At 48.0% G+C, this 23,093-nt stretch overlaps 34 non-coding genes across 34 annotated transcripts; all 34 read left to right on the top strand.

Moving 5' to 3' along the window:
- Window positions 1-222: 222 nt before the first annotated feature.
- Window positions 223-338, top strand: LOC127980129 (U5 spliceosomal RNA). Its single transcript, XR_008159166.1, has one exon. It is a non-coding gene; the product is annotated as a U5 spliceosomal RNA (small nuclear RNA).
- Window positions 339-623: 285 nt separating this feature from the next.
- On the top strand, window positions 624-695 carry trnag-ucc (transfer RNA glycine (anticodon UCC)). Its single transcript has one exon. It is a non-coding gene; the product is annotated as a tRNA-Gly (tRNA).
- Window positions 696-964: 269 nt separating this feature from the next.
- On the top strand, window positions 965-1,036 carry trnag-ucc (transfer RNA glycine (anticodon UCC)). Its single transcript has one exon. It is a non-coding gene; the product is annotated as a tRNA-Gly (tRNA).
- A 1,222-nt stretch (window positions 1,037-2,258) lies between these two features.
- On the top strand, window positions 2,259-2,374 carry LOC127980128 (U5 spliceosomal RNA). The gene has a single exon (XR_008159165.1). It is a non-coding gene; the product is annotated as a U5 spliceosomal RNA (small nuclear RNA).
- Window positions 2,375-2,659: 285 nt separating this feature from the next.
- Window positions 2,660-2,731, top strand: trnag-ucc (transfer RNA glycine (anticodon UCC)). Its single transcript has one exon. It is a non-coding gene; the product is annotated as a tRNA-Gly (tRNA).
- A 271-nt stretch (window positions 2,732-3,002) lies between these two features.
- On the top strand, window positions 3,003-3,074 carry trnag-ucc (transfer RNA glycine (anticodon UCC)). Its single transcript has one exon. It is a non-coding gene; the product is annotated as a tRNA-Gly (tRNA).
- Window positions 3,075-4,300: 1,226 nt separating this feature from the next.
- On the top strand, window positions 4,301-4,415 carry LOC127980196 (U5 spliceosomal RNA). The gene has a single exon (XR_008159233.1). It is a non-coding gene; the product is annotated as a U5 spliceosomal RNA (small nuclear RNA).
- A 285-nt stretch (window positions 4,416-4,700) lies between these two features.
- On the top strand, window positions 4,701-4,772 carry trnag-ucc (transfer RNA glycine (anticodon UCC)). The gene has a single exon. It is a non-coding gene; the product is annotated as a tRNA-Gly (tRNA).
- A 271-nt stretch (window positions 4,773-5,043) lies between these two features.
- trnag-ucc (transfer RNA glycine (anticodon UCC)) lies at window positions 5,044-5,115 on the top strand. Its single transcript has one exon. It is a non-coding gene; the product is annotated as a tRNA-Gly (tRNA).
- A 1,225-nt stretch (window positions 5,116-6,340) lies between these two features.
- LOC127980195 (U5 spliceosomal RNA) lies at window positions 6,341-6,455 on the top strand. Its single transcript, XR_008159232.1, has one exon. It is a non-coding gene; the product is annotated as a U5 spliceosomal RNA (small nuclear RNA).
- Window positions 6,456-6,740: 285 nt separating this feature from the next.
- trnag-ucc (transfer RNA glycine (anticodon UCC)) lies at window positions 6,741-6,812 on the top strand. The gene has a single exon. It is a non-coding gene; the product is annotated as a tRNA-Gly (tRNA).
- Window positions 6,813-7,083: 271 nt separating this feature from the next.
- On the top strand, window positions 7,084-7,155 carry trnag-ucc (transfer RNA glycine (anticodon UCC)). Its single transcript has one exon. It is a non-coding gene; the product is annotated as a tRNA-Gly (tRNA).
- Window positions 7,156-8,378: 1,223 nt separating this feature from the next.
- LOC127980194 (U5 spliceosomal RNA) lies at window positions 8,379-8,493 on the top strand. The gene has a single exon (XR_008159231.1). It is a non-coding gene; the product is annotated as a U5 spliceosomal RNA (small nuclear RNA).
- A 285-nt stretch (window positions 8,494-8,778) lies between these two features.
- trnag-ucc (transfer RNA glycine (anticodon UCC)) lies at window positions 8,779-8,850 on the top strand. The gene has a single exon. It is a non-coding gene; the product is annotated as a tRNA-Gly (tRNA).
- Window positions 8,851-9,121: 271 nt separating this feature from the next.
- Window positions 9,122-9,193, top strand: trnag-ucc (transfer RNA glycine (anticodon UCC)). Its single transcript has one exon. It is a non-coding gene; the product is annotated as a tRNA-Gly (tRNA).
- Window positions 9,194-10,419: 1,226 nt separating this feature from the next.
- LOC127980192 (U5 spliceosomal RNA) lies at window positions 10,420-10,534 on the top strand. Its single transcript, XR_008159228.1, has one exon. It is a non-coding gene; the product is annotated as a U5 spliceosomal RNA (small nuclear RNA).
- Window positions 10,535-10,819: 285 nt separating this feature from the next.
- trnag-ucc (transfer RNA glycine (anticodon UCC)) lies at window positions 10,820-10,891 on the top strand. The gene has a single exon. It is a non-coding gene; the product is annotated as a tRNA-Gly (tRNA).
- Window positions 10,892-11,162: 271 nt separating this feature from the next.
- On the top strand, window positions 11,163-11,234 carry trnag-ucc (transfer RNA glycine (anticodon UCC)). Its single transcript has one exon. It is a non-coding gene; the product is annotated as a tRNA-Gly (tRNA).
- A 1,224-nt stretch (window positions 11,235-12,458) lies between these two features.
- Window positions 12,459-12,574, top strand: LOC127980127 (U5 spliceosomal RNA). The gene has a single exon (XR_008159164.1). It is a non-coding gene; the product is annotated as a U5 spliceosomal RNA (small nuclear RNA).
- A 285-nt stretch (window positions 12,575-12,859) lies between these two features.
- On the top strand, window positions 12,860-12,931 carry trnag-ucc (transfer RNA glycine (anticodon UCC)). The gene has a single exon. It is a non-coding gene; the product is annotated as a tRNA-Gly (tRNA).
- Window positions 12,932-13,202: 271 nt separating this feature from the next.
- trnag-ucc (transfer RNA glycine (anticodon UCC)) lies at window positions 13,203-13,274 on the top strand. Its single transcript has one exon. It is a non-coding gene; the product is annotated as a tRNA-Gly (tRNA).
- A 1,226-nt stretch (window positions 13,275-14,500) lies between these two features.
- LOC127980191 (U5 spliceosomal RNA) lies at window positions 14,501-14,615 on the top strand. The gene has a single exon (XR_008159227.1). It is a non-coding gene; the product is annotated as a U5 spliceosomal RNA (small nuclear RNA).
- Window positions 14,616-14,900: 285 nt separating this feature from the next.
- trnag-ucc (transfer RNA glycine (anticodon UCC)) lies at window positions 14,901-14,972 on the top strand. Its single transcript has one exon. It is a non-coding gene; the product is annotated as a tRNA-Gly (tRNA).
- A 271-nt stretch (window positions 14,973-15,243) lies between these two features.
- Window positions 15,244-15,315, top strand: trnag-ucc (transfer RNA glycine (anticodon UCC)). The gene has a single exon. It is a non-coding gene; the product is annotated as a tRNA-Gly (tRNA).
- Window positions 15,316-16,540: 1,225 nt separating this feature from the next.
- On the top strand, window positions 16,541-16,655 carry LOC127980190 (U5 spliceosomal RNA). Its single transcript, XR_008159226.1, has one exon. It is a non-coding gene; the product is annotated as a U5 spliceosomal RNA (small nuclear RNA).
- A 285-nt stretch (window positions 16,656-16,940) lies between these two features.
- Window positions 16,941-17,012, top strand: trnag-ucc (transfer RNA glycine (anticodon UCC)). The gene has a single exon. It is a non-coding gene; the product is annotated as a tRNA-Gly (tRNA).
- A 271-nt stretch (window positions 17,013-17,283) lies between these two features.
- On the top strand, window positions 17,284-17,355 carry trnag-ucc (transfer RNA glycine (anticodon UCC)). Its single transcript has one exon. It is a non-coding gene; the product is annotated as a tRNA-Gly (tRNA).
- A 1,226-nt stretch (window positions 17,356-18,581) lies between these two features.
- LOC127980189 (U5 spliceosomal RNA) lies at window positions 18,582-18,696 on the top strand. Its single transcript, XR_008159225.1, has one exon. It is a non-coding gene; the product is annotated as a U5 spliceosomal RNA (small nuclear RNA).
- Window positions 18,697-18,981: 285 nt separating this feature from the next.
- trnag-ucc (transfer RNA glycine (anticodon UCC)) lies at window positions 18,982-19,053 on the top strand. The gene has a single exon. It is a non-coding gene; the product is annotated as a tRNA-Gly (tRNA).
- A 271-nt stretch (window positions 19,054-19,324) lies between these two features.
- Window positions 19,325-19,396, top strand: trnag-ucc (transfer RNA glycine (anticodon UCC)). The gene has a single exon. It is a non-coding gene; the product is annotated as a tRNA-Gly (tRNA).
- Window positions 19,397-20,622: 1,226 nt separating this feature from the next.
- LOC127980188 (U5 spliceosomal RNA) lies at window positions 20,623-20,737 on the top strand. Its single transcript, XR_008159224.1, has one exon. It is a non-coding gene; the product is annotated as a U5 spliceosomal RNA (small nuclear RNA).
- Window positions 20,738-21,022: 285 nt separating this feature from the next.
- trnag-ucc (transfer RNA glycine (anticodon UCC)) lies at window positions 21,023-21,094 on the top strand. The gene has a single exon. It is a non-coding gene; the product is annotated as a tRNA-Gly (tRNA).
- Window positions 21,095-21,364: 270 nt separating this feature from the next.
- On the top strand, window positions 21,365-21,436 carry trnag-ucc (transfer RNA glycine (anticodon UCC)). Its single transcript has one exon. It is a non-coding gene; the product is annotated as a tRNA-Gly (tRNA).
- A 1,226-nt stretch (window positions 21,437-22,662) lies between these two features.
- Window positions 22,663-22,777, top strand: LOC127980185 (U5 spliceosomal RNA). The gene has a single exon (XR_008159222.1). It is a non-coding gene; the product is annotated as a U5 spliceosomal RNA (small nuclear RNA).
- The last annotated feature ends 316 nt before the right edge of the window (window positions 22,778-23,093 follow it).

Genomic DNA, 23,093 nt, shown 5'->3' with positions numbered 1-23,093 from the left:
TATCCAACTTTTCAGATAGAGGCATGAGAAAGAGATTGCCTTGATTGGGCTTTTGGTTATTGGTGGGCCGAGGGGACTTTTTTGAGTTTTACTCCTCCGTTTTGGAGTGGGGGGGGGGGGTGCTGACGAAACACATGTGGGCAGGCGTTGTCACCCTTGATGACCCTTGGCGAGCGTAGTAGTTTAACAGAGGCAGCGCACAGGCCCGAGCGTTTGGAGACACAGCTCGAGTTTCTCTTCATTGTCGCATAAATCTTTCGCCTTTTACTAAAGATTTCCGTGGAGGGGAACTTTTGTGAGTGACCTGTATTTTTGGGTGCTCTGCTCACTGCAGAGCTACATCGAAATGTCAAGAGCAGAATCAGTTTGACCGTCCGCCAGCATGCTGCGAGAGGGCTTGCCACTGGTCATCGTCTGAATGGGCACTCTCTGCGTTTGACCACTTCGTGTTTATTTAGCCTGATGGGAAGGCAGCGTTTTCTTGTACGTGACGGGATGCAAATTCTTGAAGGCTCTCTTTAGTGACGGGTCTGAACAAAGATCTCATCTGCTCCTCTAGCCCTATCGGCGACTCGTGCACTTCGAGTCTTCTTACTGACGGCGCAAGTTGCTGAATGCCTGCTGCGTTGGTGGTATAGTGGTGAGCATAGCTGCCTTCCAAGCAGTTGACCCGGGTTCGATTCCCGGCCAACGCATGTCCTTTGGCTCGGGCTGACGTCGAAGCAGAACTCCCTCTGTGACCTGTGCCTCCACCCAAAACTTTTGGATGGAATAATATCGGATGGACCCATCATTAGCTGAAGTCGCATAACACTTGCAACACTACCCGTAGCAGGGGTCATTGTTTGGACTCTTTTTTTTTTTTTTTTTTAAATTGCGCTTTAAACAAAAAGTATTGTGTCAATGCAACTGAACAACATTAATTAGGATCACAGTGCGTCAATAAAGCTGCTGACTTCCGCCTGCGTTGGTGGTATAGTGGTGAGCATAGCTGCCTTCCAAGCAGTTGACCCGGGTTCGATTCCCGGCCAACGCATGTCCTTTGGCTCGGGCTGACGTCGAAGCAGAACTCCTTCTGTGACCTGCGACTCCAACCAAAAATTTTGGATGGATCGTTCGGAAGACGAAAAGAACCAGCTCTCCCCGTCGGGGAATCGAACCCCGGTCTTCCGCGTGACAGGCGGAGATACTGTCCACTATACTAACGAGGAGCCGTGCATGCTGCCGTTTCTCCCCCAACCGACGGCACTGCACTGACATAACTAAACAATGCATGGCTTCTTCTGACGCAGACCCAGCCCTATAACCGTAAAATTTCTGATGGACCCATCATTAGCTGAAGTCGCATAACACTTGGAACACTACCCGTAGCAGGGGTCATTGTTTGGACTCTTTTTTTTTTTTTTTTTTTTTTAAATTGCGCTTTAAACAAAAAGTATTGCGTCAATGCAACTGAACAACATTAATTAGGAACACAGTGCGTCAAAAAGCAAAATGACAGTTAAAGGCATTTCGTTATTGAACTCTTTGATGACATCATTCAGCTAAGTTCAGTTTTAAATAGTATCTGTGCAATAATTTGCAATCAAGTCAACGATATCTCTGTACATGAAGTGTCCCAAGCTCCGCCTGCCAGAGGCGACAGAGGCAAGAAACCAAAACTCGATCGGTGAAAAGATGGAGAAAAAACCCGGTGAGAAACCAGGCTCAGTCGGGGAGACAGTTCTCCCCTTGTCAGACGAAACCAGTAGATCAGCTCCAGGCTGCAGGAATGTCAGACTGTGCAGAAGAATCATCTGTTTCCTGTGGTCTTGTCCAGGTGGTCTTTACAGGGGATTTGTATCTGCGGCTCATCTAGTTGTCACGGTCTCCGCTGTGTTTCTGGGCCATAGAGGTCCTTTCTAGGTGTTGATCCACCATCTTCTCTGGATACGGACTGGATCCGGGTGACTGAAGCGGTTACAGACTGGATCTGGTGGCTACGGTGACCTCGGAATAAGGGATTTCTTTAAAATACTTTTTTTTTCATATAAGATTTTATCCAACTTTTCAGATAGAGGCATGAGAAAGAGATTGCCTTGATTGGGCTTTTGGTTATTGGTGGGCCGAGGGGACTTTTTTGAGTTTTACTCCTCCGTTTTGGAGTGGGGGGGGGGTGCTGACGAAACACATGTGGGCAGGCGTTGTCACCCTCGATGACCCTTGGCGAGCGTAGTAGTTTAACAGAGGCAGCGCACAGGCCCGAGCGTTTGGAGACACAGCTCGAGTTTCTCTTCATTGTCGCATAAATCTTTCGCCTTTTACTAAAGATTTCCGTGGAGGGGAACTTTTGTGAGTGACCTGTATTTTTGGGTGCTCTGCTCACTGCAGAGCTACATCGAAATGTCAAGAGCAGAATCAGTTTGACCGTCCGCCAGCATGCTGCGAGAGGGCTTGCCACTGGTCATCGTCTGAATGGGCACTCTCTGCGTTTGACCACTTCGTGTTTATTTAGCCTGATGGGAAGGCAGCGTTTTCTTGTACGTGACGGGATGCAAATTCTTGAAGGCTCTCTTTAGTGACGGGTCTGAACAAAGATCTCATCTGCTCCTCTAGCCCTATCGGCGACTCGTGCACTTCGAGTCTTCTTACTGACGGCGCAAGTTGCTGAATGCCTGCTGCGTTGGTGGTATAGTGGTGAGCATAGCTGCCTTCCAAGCAGTTGACCCGGGTTCGATTCCCGGCCAACGCATGTCCTTTGGCTCGGGCTGACGTCGAAGCAGAACTCCCTCTGTGACCTGTGCCTCCACCCAAAACTTTTGGATGGAATAATATCGGATGGACCCATCATTAGCTGAAGTCGCATAACACTTGCAACACTACCCGTAGCAGGGGTCATTGTTTGGACTCTTTTTTTTTTTTTTTTTTTTAAATTGCGCTTTAAACAAAAAGTATTGTGTCAATGCAACTGAACAACATTAATTAGGAACACAGTGCGTCAATAAAGCTGCTGACTTCCGCCTGCGTTGGTGGTATAGTGGTGAGCATAGCTGCCTTCCAAGCAGTTGACCCGGGTTCGATTCCCGGCCAACGCATGTCCTTTGGCTCGGGCTGACGTCGAAGCAGAACTCCTTCTGTGACCTGCGACTCCAACCAAAAATTTTGGATGGATCGTTCGGAAGACGAAAAGAACCAGCTCTCCCCGTCGGGGAATCGAACCCCGGTCTTCCGCATGACAGGCGGAGATACTGTCCACTATACTAACGAGGAGCCGTGCATGCTGCCGTTTCTCCCCCAACCGACGGCACTGCACTGACATAACTAAACAATGCATGGCTTCTTCTGACGCAGACCCAGCCCTAGCACCGTAAAATTTCTGATGGACCCATCATTAGCTGAAGTCGCATAACACTTGGAACACTACCCGTAGCAGGGGTCATTGTTTGGACTCTTTTTTTTTTTTTTTTTTTTTTAAATTGCGCTTTAAACAAAAAGTATTGCGTCAATGCAACTGAACAACATTAATTAGGAACACAGTGCGTCAAAAAGCAAAATGACAGTTAAAGGCATTTCGTTATTGAACTCTTTGATGACATCATTCAGCTAAGTTCAGTTTTAAATAGTATCTGTGCAATAATTTGCAATCAAGTCAACGATATCTCTGTACATGAAGTGTCCCAAGCTCCGCCTGCCAGAGGCGACAGAGGCAAGAAACCAAAACTCGATCGGTGAAAAGATGGATAAAAAACCCGGTGAGAAACCAGGCTCAGTCGGGGAGACAGTTCTCCCCTTGTCAGACGAAACCAGTAGATCAGCTCCAGGCTGCAGGAATGTCAGACTGTGCAGAAGAATCATCTGTTTCCTGTGGTCTTGTCCAGGTGGTCTTTACAGGGGATTTGTATCTGCGGCTCATCTAGTTGTCACGGTCTCCGCTGTGTTTCTGGGCCATAGAGGTCCTTTCTAGGTGTTGATCCACCATCTTCTCTGGATACGGATTGGATCCGGGTGACTGAAGCGGTTACAGACTGGATCTGGTGGCTACGGTGACCTCGGAATAAGGGATTTCTTTAAAATACTTTTTTTTTCATATAAGATTTTATCCAACTTTTCAGATAGAGGCATGAGAAAGAGATTGCCTTGATTGGGCTTTTGGTTATTGGTGGGCCGAGGGGACTTTTTTGAGTTTTACTCCTCCGTTTTGGAGTGGGGGGGGGGGGGTGCTGACGAAACACATGTGGGCAGGCGTTGTCACCCTTGATGACCCTTGGCGAGCATAGTAGTTTAACAGAGGCAGCGCACAGGCCCGAGCGTTTGGAGACACAGCTCGAGTTTCTCTTCATTGTCGCATAAATCTTTCGCCTTTTACTAAAGATTTCCGTGGAGGGGAACTTTTGCGAGTGACCTGTATTTTTGGGTGCTCTGCTCACTGCAGAGCTACATCGAAATGTCAAGAGCAGAATCAGTTTGACCGTCCGCCAGCATGCTGCGAGAGGGCTTGCCACTGGTCATCGTCTGAATGGGCACTCTCTGCGTTTGACCACTTCGTGTTTATTTAGCCGGATGGGAAGGCAGCGTTTTCTTGTACGTGACGGGATGCAAATTCTTGAAGGCTCTCTTTAGTGACGGGTCTGAACAAAGATCTCATCTGCTCCTCTAGCCCTATCGGCGACTCGTGCACTTCGAGTCTTCTTACTGACGGCGCAAGTTGCTGAATGCCTGCTGCGTTGGTGGTATAGTGGTGAGCATAGCTGCCTTCCAAGCAGTTGACCCGGGTTCGATTCCCGGCCAACGCATGTCCTTTGGCTCGGGCTGACGTCGAAGCAGAACTCCCTCTGTGACCTGTGCCTCCACCCAAAACTTTTGGATGGAATAATATCGGATGGACCCATCATTAGCTGAAGTCGCATAACACTTGCAACACTACCCGTAGCAGGGGTCATTGTTTGGACTCTTTTTTTTTTTTTTTTTTTTAAATTGCGCTTTAAACAAAAAGTATTGTGTCAATGCAACTGAACAACATTAATTAGGAACACAGTGCGTCAATAAAGCTGCTGACTTCCACCTGCGTTGGTGGTATAGTGGTGAGCATAGCTGCCTTCCAAGCAGTTGACCCGGGTTCGATTCCCGGCCAACGCATGTCCTTTGGCTCGGGCTGACGTCGAAGCAGAACTCCTTCTGTGACCTGCGACTCCAACCAAAAATTTTGGATGGATCGTTCGGAAGACGAAAAGAACCAGTTCTCCCCGTCGGGGAATCGAACCCCGGTCTTCCGCGTGACAGGCGGAGATACTGTCCACTATACTAACGAGGAGCCGTGCATGCTGCCGTTTCTCCCCCAACCGACGGCACTGCACTGACATAACTAAACAATGCATGGCTTCTTCTGACGCAGACCCAGCCCTAGCACCGTAAAATTTCTGATGGACCCATCATTAGCTGAAGTCGCATAACACTTGGAACACTACCCGTAGCAGGGGTCATTGTTTGGACTCTTTTTTTTTTTTTTTTTTTTTAAATTGCGCTTTAAACAAAAAGTATTGCGTCAATGCAACTGAACAACATTAATTAGGAACACAGTGCGTCAAAAAGCAAAATGACAGTTAAAGGCATTTCGTTATTGAACTCTTTGATGACATCATTCAGCTAAGTTCAGTTTTAAATAGTATCTGTGCAATAATTTGCAATCAAGTCAACGATATCTCTGTACATGAAGTGTCCCAAGCTCCGCCTGCCAGAGGCGACAGAGGCAAGAAACCAAAACTCGATCGGTGAAAAGATGGAGAAAAAACCCGGTGAGAAACCAGGCTCAGTCGGGGAGACAGTTCTCCCCTTGTCAGACGAAACCAGTAGATCAGCTCCAGGCTGCAGGAATGTCAGACTGTGCAGAAGAATCATCTGTTTCCTGTGGTCTTGTCCAGGTGGTCTTTACAGGGGATTTGTATCTGCGGCTCATCTAGTTGTCACGGTCTCCGCTGTGTTTCTGGGCCATAGAGGTCCTTTCTAGGTGTTGATCCACCATCTTCTCTGGATACGGACTGGATCCGGGTGACTGAAGCGGTTACAGACTGGATCTGGTGGCTACGGTGACCTCGGAATAAGGGATTTCTTTAAAATACTTTTTTTTTCATATAAGATTTTATCCAACTTTTCAGATAGAGGCATGAGAAAGAGATTGCCTTGATTGGGCTTTTGGTTATTGGTGGGCCGAGGGGACTTTTTTGAGTTTTACTCCTCCGTTTTGGAGTGGGGGGGGGGGGGTGCTGACGAAACACATGTGGGCAGGCGTTGTCACCCTTGATGACCCTTGGCGAGCGTAGTAGTTTAACAGAGGCAGCGCACAGGCCCGAGCGTTTGGAGACACAGCTCGAGTTTCTCTTCATTGTCGCATAAATCTTTCGCCTTTTACTAAAGATTTCCGTGGAGGGGAACTTTTGCGAGTGACCTGTATTTTTGGGTGCTCTGCTCACTGCAGAGCTACATCGAAATGTCAAGAGCAGAATCAGTTTGACCGTCCGCCAGCATGCTGCGAGAGGGCTTGCCACTGGTCATCGTCTGAATGGGCACTCTCTGCGTTTGACCACTTCGTGTTTATTTAGCCTGATGGGAAGGCAGCGTTTTCTTGTACGTGACGGGATGCAAATTCTTGAAGGCTCTCTTTAGTGACGGGTCTGAACAAAGATCTCATCTGCTCCTCTAGCCCTATCGGCGACTCGTGCACTTCGAGTCTTCTTACTGACGGCGCAAGTTGCTGAATGCCTGCTGCGTTGGTGGTATAGTGGTGAGCATAGCTGCCTTCCAAGCAGTTGACCCGGGTTCGATTCCCGGCCAACGCATGTCCTTTGGCTCGGGCTGACGTCGAAGCAGAACTCCCTCTGTGACCTGTGCCTCCACCCAAAACTTTTGGATGGAATAATATCGGATGGACCCATCATTAGCTGAAGTCGCATAACACTTGCAACACTACCCGTAGCAGGGGTCATTGTTTGGACTCTTTTTTTTTTTTTTTTTTTTAAATTGCGCTTTAAACAAAAAGTATTGTGTCAATGCAACTGAACAACATTAATTAGGAACACAGTGCGTCAATAAAGCTGCTGACTTCCGCCTGCGTTGGTGGTATAGTGGTGAGCATAGCTGCCTTCCAAGCAGTTGACCCGGGTTCGATTCCCGGCCAACGCATGTCCTTTGGCTCGGGCTGACGTCGAAGCAGAACTCCTTCTGTGACCTGCGACTCCAACCAAAAATTTTGGATGGATCGTTCGGAAGACGAAAAGAACCAGCTCTCCCCGTCGGGGAATCGAACCCCGGTCTTCCGCGTGACAGGCGGAGATACTGTCCACTATACTAACGAGGAGCCGTGCATGCTGCCGTTTCTCCCCCAACCGACGGCACTGCACTGACATAACTAAACAATGCATGGCTTCTTCTGACGCAGACCCAGCCCTAGCACCGTAAAATTTCTGATGGACCCATCATTAGCTGAAGTCGCATAACACTTGGAACACTACCCGTAGCAGGGGTCATTGTTTGGACTCTTTTTTTTTTTTTTTTTTTTTAAATTGCGCTTTAAACAAAAAGTATTGCGTCAATGCAACTGAACAACATTAATTAGGAACACAGTGCGTCAAAAAGCAAAATGACAGTTAAAGGCATTTCGTTATTGAACTCTTTGATGACATCATTCAGCTAAGTTCAGTTTTAAATAGTATCTGTGCAATAATTTGCAATCAAGTCAACGATATCTCTGTACATGAAGTGTCCCAAGCTCCGCCTGCCAGAGGCGACAGAGGCAAGAAACCAAAACTCGATCGGTGAAAAGATGGAGAAAAAACCCGGTGAGAAACCAGGCTCAGTCGGGGAGACAGTTCTCCCCTTGTCAGACGAAACCAGTAGATCAGCTCCAGGCTGCAGGAATGTCAGACTGTGCAGAAGAATCATCTGTTTCCTGTGGTCTTGTCCAGGTGGTCTTTACAGGGGATTTGTATCTGCGGCTCATCTAGTTGTCACGGTCTCCGCTGTGTTTCTGGGCCATAGAGGTCCTTTCTAGGTGTTGATCCACCATCTTCTCTGGATACGGACTGGATCCGGGTGACTGAAGCGGTTACAGACTGGATCTGGTGGCTACGGTGACCTCGGAATAAGGGATTTCTTTAAAATACTTTTTTTTTCATATAAGATTTTATCCAACTTTTCAGATAGAGGCATGAGAAAGAGATTGCCTTGATTGGGCTTTTGGTTATTGGTGGGCCGAGGGGACTTTTTTGAGTTTTACTCCTCCGTTTTGGAGTGGGGGGGGGGGTGCTGACGAAACACATGTGGGCAGGCGTTGTCACCCTTGATGACCCTTGGCGAGCGTAGTAGTTTAACAGAGGCAGCGCACAGGCCCGAGCGTTTGGAGACACAGCTCGAGTTTCTCTTCATTGTCGCATAAATCTTTCGCCTTTTACTAAAGATTTCCGTGGAGGGGAACTTTTGCGAGTGACCTGTATTTTTGGGTGCTCTGCTCACTGCAGAGCTACATCGAAATGTCAAGAGCAGAATCAGTTTGACCGTCCGCCAGCATGCTGCGAGAGGGCTTGCCACTGGTCATCGTCTGAATGGGCACTCTCTGCGTTTGACCACTTCGTGTTTATTTAGCCTGATGGGAAGGCAGCGTTTTCTTGTACGTGACGGGATGCAAATTCTTGAAGGCTCTCTTTAGTGACGGGTCTGAACAAAGATCTCATCTGCTCCTCTAGCCCTATCGGCGACTCGTGCACTTCGAGTCTTCTTACTGACGGCGCAAGTTGCTGAATGCCTGCTGCGTTGGTGGTATAGTGGTGAGCATAGCTGCCTTCCAAGCAGTTGACCCGGGTTCGATTCCCGGCCAACGCATGTCCTTTGGCTCGGGCTGACGTCGAAGCAGAACTCCCTCTGTGACCTGTGCCTCCACCCAAAACTTTTGGATGGAATAATATCGGATGGACCCATCATTAGCTGAAGTCGCATAACACTTGCAACACTACCCGTAGCAGGGGTCATTGTTTGGACTCTTTTATTTTTTTTTTTTTTTAAATTGCGCTTTAAACAAAAAGTATTGTGTCAATGCAACTGAACAACATTAATTAGGAACACAGTGCGTCAATAAAGCTGCTGACTTCCGCCTGCGTTGGTGGTATAGTGGTGAGCATAGCTGCCTTCCAAGCAGTTGACCCGGGTTCGATTCCCGGCCAACGCATGTCCTTTGGCTCGGGCTGACGTCGAAGCAGAACTCCTTCTGTGACCTGCGACTCCAACCAAAAATTTTGGATGGATCGTTCGGAAGACGAAAAGAACCAGCTCTCCCCGTCGGGGAATCGAACCCCGGTCTTCCGCATGACAGGCGGAGATACTGTCCACTATACTAACGAGGAGCCGTGCATGCTGCCGTTTCTCCCCCAACCGACGGCACTGCACTGACATAACTAAACAATGCATGGCTTCTTCTGACGCAGACCCAGCCCTAGCACCGTAAAATTTCTGATGGACCCATCATTAGCTGAAGTCGCATAACACTTGGAACACTACCCGTAGCAGGGGTCATTGTTTGGACTCTTTTTTTTTTTTTTTTTTTTTTAAATTGCGCTTTAAACAAAAAGTATTGCGTCAATGCAACTGAACAACATTAATTAGGAACACAGTGCGTCAAAAAGCAAAATGACAGTTAAAGGCATTTCGTTATTGAACTCTTTGATGACATCATTCAGCTAAGTTCAGTTTTAAATAGTATCTGTGCAATAATTTGCAATCAAGTCAACGATATCTCTGTACATGAAGTGTCCCAAGCTCCGCCTGCCAGAGGCGACAGAGGCAAGAAACCAAAACTCGATCGGTGAAAAGATGGATAAAAAACCCGGTGAGAAACCAGGCTCAGTCGGGGAGACAGTTCTCCCCTTGTCAGACGAAACCAGTAGATCAGCTCCAGGCTGCAGGAATGTCAGACTGTGCAGAAGAATCATCTGTTTCCTGTGGTCTTGTCCAGGTGGTCTTTACAGGGGATTTGTATCTGCGGCTCATCTAGTTGTCACGGTCTCCGCTGTGTTTCTGGGCCATAGAGGTCCTTTCTAGGTGTTGATCCACCATCTTCTCTGGATACGGATTGGATCCGGGTGACTGAAGCGGTTACAGACTGGATCTGGTGGCTACGGTGACCTCGGAATAAGGGATTTCTTTAAAATACTTTTTTTTTCATATAAGATTTTATCCAACTTTTCAGATAGAGGCATGAGAAAGAGATTGCCTTGATTGGGCTTTTGGTTATTGGTGGGCCGAGGGGACTTTTTTGAGTTTTACTCCTCCGTTTTGGAGTGGGGGGGGGGGGGTGCTGACGAAACACATGTGGGCAGGCGTTGTCACCCTTGATGACCCTTGGCGAGCATAGTAGTTTAACAGAGGCAGCGCACAGGCCCGAGCGTTTGGAGACACAGCTCGAGTTTCTCTTCATTGTCGCATAAATCTTTCGCCTTTTACTAAAGATTTCCGTGGAGGGGAACTTTTGCGAGTGACCTGTATTTTTGGGTGCTCTGCTCACTGCAGAGCTACATCGAAATGTCAAGAGCAGAATCAGTTTGACCGTCCGCCAGCATGCTGCGAGAGGGCTTGCCACTGGTCATCGTCTGAATGGGCACTCTCTGCGTTTGACCACTTCGTGTTTATTTAGCCGGATGGGAAGGCAGCGTTTTCTTGTACGTGACGGGATGCAAATTCTTGAAGGCTCTCTTTAGTGACGGGTCTGAACAAAGATCTCATCTGCTCCTCTAGCCCTATCGGCGACTCGTGCACTTCGAGTCTTCTTACTGACGGCGCAAGTTGCTGAATGCCTGCTGCGTTGGTGGTATAGTGGTGAGCATAGCTGCCTTCCAAGCAGTTGACCCGGGTTCGATTCCCGGCCAACGCATGTCCTTTGGCTCGGGCTGACGTCGAAGCAGAACTCCCTCTGTGACCTGTGCCTCCACCCAAAACTTTTGGATGGAATAATATCGGATGGACCCATCATTAGCTGAAGTCGCATAACACTTGCAACACTACCCGTAGCAGGGGTCATTGTTTGGACTCTTTTTTTTTTTTTTTTTTTTAAATTGCGCTTTAAACAAAAAGTATTGTGTCAATGCAACTGAACAACATTAATTAGGAACACAGTGCGTCAATAAAGCTGCTGACTTCCACCTGCGTTGGTGGTATAGTGGTGAGCATAGCTGCCTTCCAAGCAGTTGACCCGGGTTCGATTCCCGGCCAACGCATGTCCTTTGGCTCGGGCTGACGTCGAAGCAGAACTCCTTCTGTGACCTGCGACTCCAACCAAAAATTTTGGATGGATCGTTCGGAAGACGAAAAGAACCAGTTCTCCCCGTCGGGGAATCGAACCCCGGTCTTCCGCGTGACAGGCGGAGATACTGTCCACTATACTAACGAGGAGCCGTGCATGCTGCCGTTTCTCCCCCAACCGACGGCACTGCACTGACATAACTAAACAATGCATGGCTTCTTCTGACGCAGACCCAGCCCTAGCACCGTAAAATTTCTGATGGACCCATCATTAGCTGAAGTCGCATAACACTTGGAACACTACCCGTAGCAGGGGTCATTGTTTGGACTCTTTTTTTTTTTTTTTTTTTTTAAATTGCGCTTTAAACAAAAAGTATTGCGTCAATGCAACTGAACAACATTAATTAGGAACACAGTGCGTCAAAAAGCAAAATGACAGTTAAAGGCATTTCGTTATTGAACTCTTTGATGACATCATTCAGCTAAGTTCAGTTTTAAATAGTATCTGTGCAATAATTTGCAATCAAGTCAACGATATCTCTGTACATGAAGTGTCCCAAGCTCCGCCTGCCAGAGGCGACAGAGGCAAGAAACCAAAACTCGATCGGTGAAAAGATGGAGAAAAAACCCGGTGAGAAACCAGGCTCAGTCGGGGAGACAGTTCTCCCCTTGTCAGACGAAACCAGTAGATCAGCTCCAGGCTGCAGGAATGTCAGACTGTGCAGAAGAATCATCTGTTTCCTGTGGTCTTGTCCAGGTGGTCTTTACAGGGGATTTGTATCTGCGGCTCATCTAGTTGTCACGGTCTCCGCTGTGTTTCTGGGCCATAGAGGTCCTTTCTAGGTGTTGATCCACCATCTTCTCTGGATACGGACTGGATCCGGGTGACTGAAGCGGTTACAGACTGGATCTGGTGGCTACGGTGACCTCGGAATAAGGGATTTCTTTAAAATACTTTTTTTTTCATATAAGATTTTATCCAACTTTTCAGATAGAGGCATGAGAAAGAGATTGCCTTGATTGGGCTTTTGGTTATTGGTGGGCCGAGGGGACTTTTTTGAGTTTTACTCCTCCGTTTTGGAGTGGGGGGGGGGGGGTGCTGACGAAACACATGTGGGCAGGCGTTGTCACCCTTGATGACCCTTGGCGAGCGTAGTAGTTTAACAGAGGCAGCGCACAGGCCCGAGCGTTTGGAGACACAGCTCGAGTTTCTCTTCATTGTCGCATAAATCTTTCGCCTTTTACTAAAGATTTCCGTGGAGGGGAACTTTTGTGAGTGACCTGTATTTTTGGGTGCTCTGCTCACTGCAGAGCTACATCGAAATGTCAAGAGCAGAATCAGTTTGACCGTCCGCCAGCATGCTGCGAGAGGGCTTGCCACTGGTCATCGTCTGAATGGGCACTCTCTGCGTTTGACCACTTCGTGTTTATTTAGCCTGATGGGAAGGCAGCGTTTTCTTGTACGTGACGGGATGCAAATTCTTGAAGGCTCTCTTTAGTGACGGGTCTGAACAAAGATCTCATCTGCTCCTCTAGCCCTATCGGCGACTCGTGCACTTCGAGTCTTCTTACTGACGGCGCAAGTTGCTGAATGCCTGCTGCGTTGGTGGTATAGTGGTGAGCATAGCTGCCTTCCAAGCAGTTGACCCGGGTTCGATTCCCGGCCAACGCATGTCCTTTGGCTCGGGCTGACGTCGAAGCAGAACTCCCTCTGTGACCTGTGCCTCCACCCAAAACTTTTGGATGGAATAATATCGGATGGACCCATCATTAGCTGAAGTCGCATAACACTTGCAACACTACCCGTAGCAGGGGTCATTGTTTGGACTCTTTTTTTTTTTTTTTTTTTTAAATTGCGCTTTAAACAAAAAGTATTGTGTCAATGCAACTGAACAACATTAATTAGGAACACAGTGCGTCAATAAAGCTGCTGACTTCCGCCTGCGTTGGTGGTATAGTGGTGAGCATAGCTGCCTTCCAAGCAGTTGACCCGGGTTCGATTCCCGGCCAACGCATGTCCTTTGGCTCGGGCTGACGTCGAAGCAGAACTCCTTCTGTGACCTGCGACTCCAACCAAAAATTTTGGATGGATCGTTCGGAAGACGAAAAGAACCAGCTCTCCCCGTCGGGGAATCGAACCCCGGTCTTCCGCGTGACAGGCGGAGATACTGTCCACTATACTAACGAGGAGCCGTGCATGCTGCCGTTTCTCCCCCAACCGACGGCACTGCACTGACATAACTAAACAATGCATGGCTTCTTCTGACGCAGACCCAGCCCTAGCACCGTAAAATTTCTGATGGACCCATCATTAGCTGAAGTCGCATAACACTTGGAACACTACCCGTAGCAGGGGTCATTGTTTGGACTCTTTTTTTTTTTTTTTTTTTTTAAATTGCGCTTTAAACAAAAAGTATTGCGTCAATGCAACTGAACAACATTAATTAGGAACACAGTGCGTCAAAAAGCAAAATGACAGTTAAAGGCATTTCGTTATTGAACTCTTTGATGACATCATTCAGCTAAGTTCAGTTTTAAATAGTATCTGTGCAATAATTTGCAATCAAGTCAACGATATCTCTGTACATGAAGTGTCCCAAGCTCCGCCTGCCAGAGGCGACAGAGGCAAGAAACCAAAACTCGATCGGTGAAAAGATGGATAAAAAACCCGGTGAGAAACCAGGCTCAGTCGGGGAGACAGTTCTCCCCTTGTCAGACGAAACCAGTAGATCAGCTCCAGGCTGCAGGAATGTCAGACTGTGCAGAAGAATCATCTGTTTCCTGTGGTCTTGTCCAGGTGGTCTTTACAGGGGATTTGTATCTGCGGCTCATCTAGTTGTCACGGTCTCCGCTGTGTTTCTGGGCCATAGAGGTCCTTTCTAGGTGTTGATCCACCATCTTCTCTGGATACGGATTGGATCCGGGTGACTGAAGCGGTTACAGACTGGATCTGGTGGCTACGGTGACCTCGGAATAAGGGATTTCTTTAAAATACTTTTTTTTTCATATAAGATTTTATCCAACTTTTCAGATAGAGGCATGAGAAAGAGATTGCCTTGATTGGGCTTTTGGTTATTGGTGGACCGAGGGGACTTTTTTGAGTTTTACTCCTCCGTTTTGGAGTGGGGGGGGGGGGGGTGCTGACGAAACACATGTGGGCAGGCGTTGTCACCCTTGATGACCCTTGGCGAGCATAGTAGTTTAACAGAGGCAGCGCACAGGCCCGAGCGTTTGGAGACACAGCTCGAGTTTCTCTTCATTGTCGCATAAATCTTTCGCCTTTTACTAAAGATTTCCGTGGAGGGGAACTTTTGCGAGTGACCTGTATTTTTGGGTGCTCTGCTCACTGCAGAGCTACATCGAAATGTCAAGAGCAGAATCAGTTTGACCGTCCGCCAGCATGCTGCGAGAGGGCTTGCCACTGGTCATCGTCTGAATGGGCACTCTCTGCGTTTGACCACTTCGTGTTTATTTAGCCGGATGGGAAGGCAGCGTTTTCTTGTACGTGACGGGATGCAAATTCTTGAAGGCTCTCTTTAGTGACGGGTCTGAACAAAGATCTCATCTGCTCCTCTAGCCCTATCGGCGACTCGTGCACTTCGAGTCTTCTTACTGACGGCGCAAGTTGCTGAATGCCTGCTGCGTTGGTGGTATAGTGGTGAGCATAGCTGCCTTCCAAGCAGTTGACCCGGGTTCGATTCCCGGCCAACGCATGTCCTTTGGCTCGGGCTGACGTCGAAGCAGAACTCCCTCTGTGACCTGTGCCTCCACCCAAAACTTTTGGATGGAATAATATCGGATGGACCCATCATTAGCTGAAGTCGCATAACACTTGCAACACTACCCGTAGCAGGGGTCATTGTTTGGACTCTTTTTTTTTTTTTTTTTTTTAAATTGCGCTTTAAACAAAAAGTATTGTGTCAATGCAACTGAACAACATTAATTAGGAACACAGTGCGTCAATAAAGCTGCTGACTTCCACCTGCGTTGGTGGTATAGTGGTGAGCATAGCTGCCTTCCAAGCAGTTGACCCGGGTTCGATTCCCGGCCAACGCATGTCCTTTGGCTCGGGCTGACGTCGAAGCAGAACTCCTTCTGTGACCTGCGACTCCAACCAAAAATTTTGGATGGATCGTTCGGAAGACGAAAAGAACCAGTTCTCCCCGTCGGGGAATCGAACCCCGGTCTTCCGCGTGACAGGCGGAGATACTGTCCACTATACTAACGAGGAGCCGTGCATGCTGCCGTTTCTCCCCCAACCGACGGCACTGCACTGACATAACTAAACAATGCATGGCTTCTTCTGACGCAGACCCAGCCCTAGCACCGTAAAATTTCTGATGGACCCATCATTAGCTGAAGTCGCATAACACTTGGAACACTACCCGTAGCAGGGGTCATTGTTTGGACTCTTTTTTTTTTTTTTTTTTTTTAAATTGCGCTTTAAACAAAAAGTATTGCGTCAATGCAACTGAACAACATTAATTAGGAACACAGTGCGTCAAAAAGCAAAATGACAGTTAAAGGCATTTCGTTATTGAACTCTTTGATGACATCATTCAGCTAAGTTCAGTTTTAAATAGTATCTGTGCAATAATTTGCAATCAAGTCAACGATATCTCTGTACATGAAGTGTCCCAAGCTCCGCCTGCCAGAGGCGACAGAGGCAAGAAACCAAAACTCGATCGGTGAAAAGATGGAGAAAAAACCCGGTGAGAAACCAGGCTCAGTCGGGGAGACAGTTCTCCCCTTGTCAGACGAAACCAGTAGATCAGCTCCAGGCTGCAGGAATGTCAGACTGTGCAGAAGAATCATCTGTTTCCTGTGGTCTTGTCCAGGTGGTCTTTACAGGGGATTTGTATCTGCGGCTCATCTAGTTGTCACGGTCTCCGCTGTGTTTCTGGGCCATAGAGGTCCTTTCTAGGTGTTGATCCACCATCTTCTCTGGATACGGACTGGATCCGGGTGACTGAAGCGGTTACAGACTGGATCTGGTGGCTACGGTGACCTCGGAATAAGGGATTTCTTTAAAATACTTTTTTTTTCATATAAGATTTTATCCAACTTTTCAGATAGAGGCATGAGAAAGAGATTGCCTTGATTGGGCTTTTGGTTATTGGTGGGCCGAGGGGACTTTTTTGAGTTTTACTCCTCCGTTTTGGAGTGGGGGGGGGGGGGTGCTGACGAAACACATGTGGGCAGGCGTTGTCACCCTTGATGACCCTTGGCGAGCGTAGTAGTTTAACAGAGGCAGCGCACAGGCCCGAGCGTTTGGAGACACAGCTCGAGTTTCTCTTCATTGTCGCATAAATCTTTCGCCTTTTACTAAAGATTTCCGTGGAGGGGAACTTTTGCGAGTGACCTGTATTTTTGGGTGCTCTGCTCACTGCAGAGCTACATCGAAATGTCAAGAGCAGAATCAGTTTGACCGTCCGCCAGCATGCTGCGAGAGGGCTTGCCACTGGTCATCGTCTGAATGGGCACTCTCTGCGTTTGACCACTTCGTGTTTATTTAGCCTGATGGGAAGGCAGCGTTTTCTTGTACGTGACGGGATGCAAATTCTTGAAGGCTCTCTTTAGTGACGGGTCTGAACAAAGATCTCATCTGCTCCTCTAGCCCTATCGGCGACTCGTGCACTTCGAGTCTTCTTACTGACGGCGCAAGTTGCTGAATGCCTGCTGCGTTGGTGGTATAGTGGTGAGCATAGCTGCCTTCCAAGCAGTTGACCCGGGTTCGATTCCCGGCCAACGCATGTCCTTTGGCTCGGGCTGACGTCGAAGCAGAACTCCCTCTGTGACCTGTGCCTCCACCCAAAACTTTTGGATGGAATAATATCGGATGGACCCATCATTAGCTGAAGTCGCATAACACTTGCAACACTACCCGTAGCAGGGGTCATTGTTTGGACTCTTTTTTTTTTTTTTTTTTTTAAATTGCGCTTTAAACAAAAAGTATTGTGTCAATGCAACTGAACAACATTAATTAGGAACACAGTGCGTCAATAAAGCTGCTGACTTCCGCCTGCGTTGGTGGTATAGTGGTGAGCATAGCTGCCTTCCAAGCAGTTGACCCGGGTTCGATTCCCGGCCAACGCATGTCCTTTGGCTCGGGCTGACGTCGAAGCAGAACTCCTTCTGTGACCTGCGACTCCAACCAAAAATTTTGGATGGATCGTTCGGAAGACGAAAAGAACCAGCTCTCCCCGTCGGGGAATCGAACCCCGGTCTTCCGCGTGACAGGCGGAGATACTGTCCACTATACTAACGAGGAGCCGTGCATGCTGCCGTTTCTCCCCCAACCGACGGCACTGCACTGACATAACTAAACAATGCATGGCTTCTTCTGACGCAGACCCAGCCCTAGCACCGTAAAATTTCTGATGGACCCATCATTAGCTGAAGTCGCATAACACTTGGAACACTACCCGTAGCAGGGGTCATTGTTTGGACTCTTTTTTTTTTTTTTTTTTTTTAAATTGCGCTTTAAACAAAAAGTATTGCGTCAATGCAACTGAACAACATTAATTAGGAACACAGTGCGTCAAAAAGCAAAATGACAGTTAAAGGCATTTCGTTATTGAACTCTTTGATGACATCATTCAGCTAAGTTCAGTTTTAAATAGTATCTGTGCAATAATTTGCAATCAAGTCAACGATATCTCTGTACATGAAGTGTCCCAAGCTCCGCCTGCCAGAGGCGACAGAGGCAAGAAACCAAAACTCGATCGGTGAAAAGATGGAGAAAAAACCCGGTGAGAAACCAGGCTCAGTCGGGGAGACAGTTCTCCCCTTGTCAGACGAAACCAGTAGATCAGCTCCAGGCTGCAGGAATGTCAGACTGTGCAGAAGAATCATCTGTTTCCTGTGGTCTTGTCCAGGTGGTCTTTACAGGGGATTTGTATCTGCGGCTCATCTAGTTGTCACGGTCTCCGCTGTGTTTCTGGGCCATAGAGGTCCTTTCTAGGTGTTGATCCACCATCTTCTCTGGATACGGACTGGATCCGGGTGACTGAAGCGGTTACAGACTGGATCTGGTGGCTACGGTGACCTCGGAATAAGGGATTTCTTTAAAATACTTTTTTTTTCATATAAGATTTTATCCAACTTTTCAGATAGAGGCATGAGAAAGAGATTGCCTTGATTGGGCTTTTGGTTATTGGTGGGCCGAGGGGACTTTTTTGAGTTTTACTCCTCCGTTTTGGAGTGGGGGGGGGGGGGGTGCTGACGAAACACATGTGGGCAGGCGTTGTCACCCTTGATGACCCTTGGCGAGCGTAGTAGTTTAACAGAGGCAGCGCACAGGCCCGAGCGTTTGGAGACACAGCTCGAGTTTCTCTTCATTGTCGCATAAATCTTTCGCCTTTTACTAAAGATTTCCGTGGAGGGGAACTTTTGCGAGTGACCTGTATTTTTGGGTGCTCTGCTCACTGCAGAGCTACATCGAAATGTCAAGAGCAGAATCAGTTTGACCGTCCGCCAGCATGCTGCGAGAGGGCTTGCCACTGGTCATCGTCTGAATGGGCACTCTCTGCGTTTGACCACTTCGTGTTTATTTAGCCTGATGGGAAGGCAGCGTTTTCTTGTACGTGACGGGATGCAAATTCTTGAAGGCTCTCTTTAGTGACGGGTCTGAACAAAGATCTCATCTGCTCCTCTAGCCCTATCGGCGACTCGTGCACTTCGAGTCTTCTTACTGACGGCGCAAGTTGCTGAATGCCTGCTGCGTTGGTGGTATAGTGGTGAGCATAGCTGCCTTCCAAGCAGTTGACCCGGGTTCGATTCCCGGCCAACGCATGTCCTTTGGCTCGGGCTGACGTCGAAGCAGAACTCCCTCTGTGACCTGTGCCTCCACCCAAAACTTTTGGATGGAATAATATCGGATGGACCCATCATTAGCTGAAGTCGCATAACACTTGCAACACTACCCGTAGCAGGGGTCATTGTTTGGACTCTTTTTTTTTTTTTTTTTTTTAAATTGCGCTTTAAACAAAAAGTATTGTGTCAATGCAACTGAACAACATTAATTAGGAACACAGTGCGTCAATAAAGCTGCTGACTTCCGCCTGCGTTGGTGGTATAGTGGTGAGCATAGCTGCCTTCCAAGCAGTTGACCCGGGTTCGATTCCCGGCCAACGCATGTCCTTTGGCTCGGGCTGACGTCGAAGCAGAACTCCTTCTGTGACCTGCGACTCCAACCAAAAATTTTGGATGGATCGTTCGGAAGACGAAAAGAACCAGCTCTCCCCGTCGGGGAATCGAACCCCGGTCTTCCGCATGACAGGCGGAGATACTGTCCACTATACTAACGAGGAGCCGTGCATGCTGCCGTTTCTCCCCCAACCGACGGCACTGCACTGACATAACTAAACAATGCATGGCTTCTTCTGACGCAGACCCAGCCCTAGCACCGTAAAATTTCTGATGGACCCATCATTAGCTGAAGTCGCATAACACTTGGAACACTACCCGTAGCAGGGGTCATTGTTTGGACTCTTTTTTTTTTTTTTTTTTTTTTAAATTGCGCTTTAAACAAAAAGTATTGCGTCAATGCAACTGAACAACATTAATTAGGAACACAGTGCGTCAAAAAGCAAAATGACAGTTAAAGGCATTTCGTTATTGAACTCTTTGATGACATCATTCAGCTAAGTTCAGTTTTAAATAGTATCTGTGCAATAATTTGCAATCAAGTCAACGATATCTCTGTACATGAAGTGTCCCAAGCTCCGCCTGCCAGAGGCGACAGAGGCAAGAAACCAAAACTCGATCGGTGAAAAGATGGATAAAAAACCCGGTGAGAAACCAGGCTCAGTCGGGGAGACAGTTCTCCCCTTGTCAGACGAAACCAGTAGATCAGCTCCAGGCTGCAGGAATGTCAGACTGTGCAGAAGAATCATCTGTTTCCTGTGGTCTTGTCCAGGTGGTCTTTACAGGGGATTTGTATCTGCGGCTCATCTAGTTGTCACGGTCTCCGCTGTGTTTCTGGGCCATAGAGGTCCTTTCTAGGTGTTGATCCACCATCTTCTCTGGATACGGATTGGATCCGGGTGACTGAAGCGGTTACAGACTGGATCTGGTGGCTACGGTGACCTCGGAATAAGGGATTTCTTTAAAATACTTTTTTTTTCATATAAGATTTTATCCAACTTTTCAGATAGAGGCATGAGAAAGAGATTGCCTTGATTGGGCTTTTGGTTATTGGTGGGCCGAGGGGACTTTTTTGAGTTTTACTCCTCCGTTTTGGAGTGGGGGGGGGGGGGTGCTGACGAAACACATGTGGGCAGGCGTTGTCACCCTTGATGACCCTTGGCGAGCATAGTAGTTTAACAGAGGCAGCGCACAGGCCCGAGCGTTTGGAGACACAGCTCGAGTTTCTCTTCATTGTCGCATAAATCTTTCGCCTTTTACTAAAGATTTCCGTGGAGGGGAACTTTTGCGAGTGACCTGTATTTTTGGGTGCTCTGCTCACTGCAGAGCTACATCGAAATGTCAAGAGCAGAATCAGTTTGACCGTCCGCCAGCATGCTGCGAGAGGGCTTGCCACTGGTCATCGTCTGAATGGGCACTCTCTGCGTTTGACCACTTCGTGTTTATTTAGCCGGATGGGAAGGCAGCGTTTTCTTGTACGTGACGGGATGCAAATTCTTGAAGGCTCTCTTTAGTGACGGGTCCGAACAAAGATCTCATCTGCTCCTCTAGCCCTATCGGCGACTCGTGCACTTCGAGTCTTCTTACTGACGGCGCAAGTTGCTGAATGCCTGCTGCGTTGGTGGTATAGTGGTGAGCATAGCTGCCTTCCAAGCAGTTGACCCGGGTTCGATTCCCGGCCAACGCATGTCCTTTGGCTCGGGCTGACGTCGAAGCAGAACTCCCTCTGTGACCTGTGCCTCCACCCAAAACTTTTGGATGGAATAATATCGGATGGACCCATCATTAGCTGAAGTCGCATAACACTTGCAACACTACCCGTAGCAGGGGTCATTGTTTGGACTCTTTTTTTTTTTTTTTTTTTAAATTGCGCTTTAAACAAAAAGTATTGTGTCAATGCAACTGAACAACATTAATTAGGAACACAGTGCGTCAATAAAGCTGCTGACTTCCACCTGCGTTGGTGGTATAGTGGTGAGCATAGCTGCCTTCCAAGCAGTTGACCCGGGTTCGATTCCCGGCCAACGCATGTCCTTTGGCTCGGGCTGACGTCGAAGCAGAACTCCTTCTGTGACCTGCGACTCCAACCAAAAATTTTGGATGGATCGTTCGGAAGACGAAAAGAACCAGTTCTCCCCGTCGGGGAATCGAACCCCGGTCTTCCGCGTGACAGGCGGAGATACTGTCCACTATACTAACGAGGAGCCGTGCATGCTGCCGTTTCTCCCCCAACCGACGGCACTGCACTGACATAACTAAACAATGCATGGCTTCTTCTGACGCAGACCCAGCCCTAGCACCGTAAAATTTCTGATGGACCCATCATTAGCTGAAGTCGCATAACACTTGGAACACTACCCGTAGCAGGGGTCATTGTTTGGACTCTTTTTTTTTTTTTTTTTTTTTAAATTGCGCTTTAAACAAAAAGTATTGCGTCAATGCAACTGAACAACATTAATTAGGAACACAGTGCGTCAAAAAGCAAAATGACAGTTAAAGGCATTTCGTTATTGAACTCTTTGATGACATCATTCAGCTAAGTTCAGTTTTAAATAGTATCTGTGCAATAATTTGCAATCAAGTCAACGATATCTCTGTACATGAAGTGTCCCAAGCTCCGCCTGCCAGAGGCGACAGAGGCAAGAAACCAAAACTCGATCGGTGAAAAGATGGAGAAAAAACCCGGTGAGAAACCAGGCTCAGTCGGGGAGACAGTTCTCCCCTTGTCAGACGAAACCAGTAGATCAGCTCCAGGCTGCAGGAATGTCAGACTGTGCAGAAGAATCATCTGTTTCCTGTGGTCTTGTCCAGGTGGTCTTTACAGGGGATTTGTATCTGCGGCTCATCTAGTTGTCACGGTCTCCGCTGTGTTTCTGGGCCATAGAGGTCCTTTCTAGGTGTTGATCCACCATCTTCTCTGGATACGGACTGGATCCGGGTGACTGAAGCGGTTACAGACTGGATCTGGTGGCTACGGTGACCTCGGAATAAGGGATTTCTTTAAAATACTTTTTTTTTCATATAAGATTTTATCCAACTTTTCAGATAGAGGCATGAGAAAGAGATTGCCTTGATTGGGCTTTTGGTTATTGGTGGGCCGAGGGGACTTTTTTGAGTTTTACTCCTCCGTTTTGGAGTGGGGGGGGGGGGGGTGCTGACGAAACACATGTGGGCAGGCGTTGTCACCCTTGATGACCCTTGGCGAGCGTAGTAGTTTAACAGAGGCAGCGCACAGGCCCGAGCGTTTGGAGACACAGCTCGAGTTTCTCTTCATTGTCGCATAAATCTTTCGCCTTTTACTAAAGATTTCCGTGGAGGGGAACTTTTGCGAGTGACCTGTATTTTTGGGTGCTCTGCTCACTGCAGAGCTACATCGAAATGTCAAGAGCAGAATCAGTTTGACCGTCCGCCAGCATGCTGCGAGAGGGCTTGCCACTGGTCATCGTCTGAATGGGCACTCTCTGCGTTTGACCACTTCGTGTTTATTTAGCCTGATGGGAAGGCAGCGTTTTCTTGTACGTGACGGGATGCAAATTCTTGAAGGCTCTCTTTAGTGACGGGTCTGAACAAAGATCTCATCTGCTCCTCTAGCCCTATCGGCGACTCGTGCACTTCGAGTCGTCTTACTGACGGTGCAAGTTGCTGAATGCCTGCTGCGTTGGTGGTATAGTGGTGAGCATAGCTGC

This window comes from Carassius gibelio, chromosome B19 (genome assembly GCF_023724105.1).
Source record: "Carassius gibelio isolate Cgi1373 ecotype wild population from Czech Republic chromosome B19, carGib1.2-hapl.c, whole genome shotgun sequence".
Lineage (NCBI taxonomy): Eukaryota > Metazoa > Chordata > Actinopteri > Cypriniformes > Cyprinidae > Carassius > Carassius gibelio.
This window is presented reverse-complemented; position numbering and strand designations above follow the sequence as displayed.